This window comes from Rhea americana, unplaced genomic scaffold (genome assembly GCF_003343005.1).
Source record: "Rhea americana isolate MKP2758 unplaced genomic scaffold, rheAme1 scaffold_161, whole genome shotgun sequence".
In the NCBI taxonomy this organism is placed as follows: Eukaryota; Metazoa; Chordata; class Aves; order Rheiformes; family Rheidae; genus Rhea; species Rhea americana.
In genome coordinates, this window is record NW_028185717.1 from 1,464,118 (window position 1) to 1,466,142 (window position 2,025).

The window sequence follows — 2,025 nt, forward strand, 5'->3', positions numbered from 1 at the left end:
CAGCAATAAGAGCAACTTCCAACTTCCCTTGGAAGTGCTGCACAACCACAGGATGGACAGTCCTTCACGCCCACCAGCAAGTGTCTGTGGCTTAGTGGAGAGTCATTCTGGATGGAAGCGAGTGTATCTATCTGCAGTGTAGGGTAGGTGAAACGTGTGCTGTCCCTCGGCTGGGAGGAAGGGTGATGATACTCGGATGTTGCTGTAGGTCTAAGGACACCCAGGTTCAGGTCCTTCCCCAACATCATTTTGCTTATTTGAGGAGGTCATAAAGAACCAGTTAGGTAAAAGGTGTTGTCAGCCCCAACTCTCCCGTCTAAACCCCCCGAGACGAATGCTTCGCTTGTCCATACTGCAGTTCCCAGCACGTGGAGAGGGGCTAGTGCCGTTCGCCTAACTCARACAGCTCTTTCAAGGCGACCGGTACCGAGGACCACAGTTCCCTGCAGCTCTGAGGCCCGTCTCCGAGTGCAGTCGCGTTCCTCAGCCGGCGGCGCAGAGTTTTGTGTTCCTTAGGGAGGTGGTGCTGCTGCCTCCATCTCTGAGTCATACAAGCTAAGCAGTGAAAACCACGTAAACAGAGAACCCGTYTGAAAATGATTTTCTGCACAAAGTGTTTAAGCTTTTCATGGCCCTTAGGTTTTGTTAACAGAAAGAAAYGGTTAAGCTGAATGTTTTTGAAAGATCACRCGGGCTGCAAAATTCCAGTCTAATYCTGTCCTTTCACTTTCCCCTGTCTAACTGTACGTAGCTCCGACTGTTTAACTCCATCATGGCAGTTTCCAGGTTTCGTCTATAAAACCAGATTTAGCACTTCGGGAACCAGGTCATTCCTAGGCTAGGAGAGGACCCAGGTTTCCCCGCCCAAGGGCTGCACTGAGTGAAGGCTGGAGAGCCATGGTTGGACTCCACTTGGCTAATCTAGTTCACCCAACGCTGGCCTTGAAGAAATGGTGGCTCGTTCAGAAATATTAGGCGAGCCTGGACCTTCAGGGAAACTCTGCCTCATTGCACCAGTGGAAATTGGCCCTGCCTGCAGCTCCTGCCCCACATTGCCACCTGCCTCTCTGCATCCTCTTCCTCCACACGTTCCCCAAGGAGGAGTCCCGGGGTGCTCGCGGGAGCAGCGTTTCTGTCTGCCCACGCTGTTTGTCCCTCCTGCGGCCGCAGAGCATCACATCTCCTGCTGACCCATGAGAGAGCGTGGAGACTCCCAAGCCCCACACGCGGGCCAAAAGCAAAGGAGGACAGGTGAGAAATATAAACCATCTTTACTGACCTAGCAGCGTGAAGGCTCATGCTTCTCGTTTATTGGAATGTTTTATTTCAACCTAAAACCCCCACCTTACTACAGACACAACAGCACCCTACAGCAAGCGTGTTCAGAGGCACGGACCCAGAGAAACGTCCGCCTTTGCTCTGTCWGCTCCTCATGCAGCCCCGGGTGGCATCTACGTGCCCATCAGCGCRCACGGGTGTGCGTACGGGCGGGTATGTCCATATGGGCTGTACGTGCGTGCGGGCGCGTTCGGTGGCAGCTCCTGTGACCCGCACCCAGGAGCAGCGCYGTTCGCAGAGCCCGGCACGCAGCGGCACCTGCCCGGCCTTCCACTCAGGGTGGGTCCAGGCACGGTCCCTCTCCGCGCCGCAGCCGGGGCCGCCGCGCTGCCGGCTCCTCGCGCTGCGGCGGTGCTSTGTGTCGCCGCGTGGCTCACCCCTCGCTCTCGGGCGCTTAAGGCGCTGCCGGACCGGAGGACTGTGGTTTCGGGGTGATGCCGTTACAGCGGTGTTTAGTGCCGGGCTTCCCCGGCGCCTGTGCACAGCCTGGAAAGGTTGGGGCAGAAGAGSAACTCGGCCGGAGAGCGGCAAGAAGGCTCAGCCCCGCGCCCCGGGAGGAAGGCCCGCGGGTCAGGGTCTCCCTCCCTTTCGCGCCTTCTCGCCAGCTGGCCCGCARCTGCTACGGGCTCGCGGCTTCCCTTCTCCAGGGCTTCCCGGGCGAGCGCAGAAGCGGGGCGGCCGCGCGGC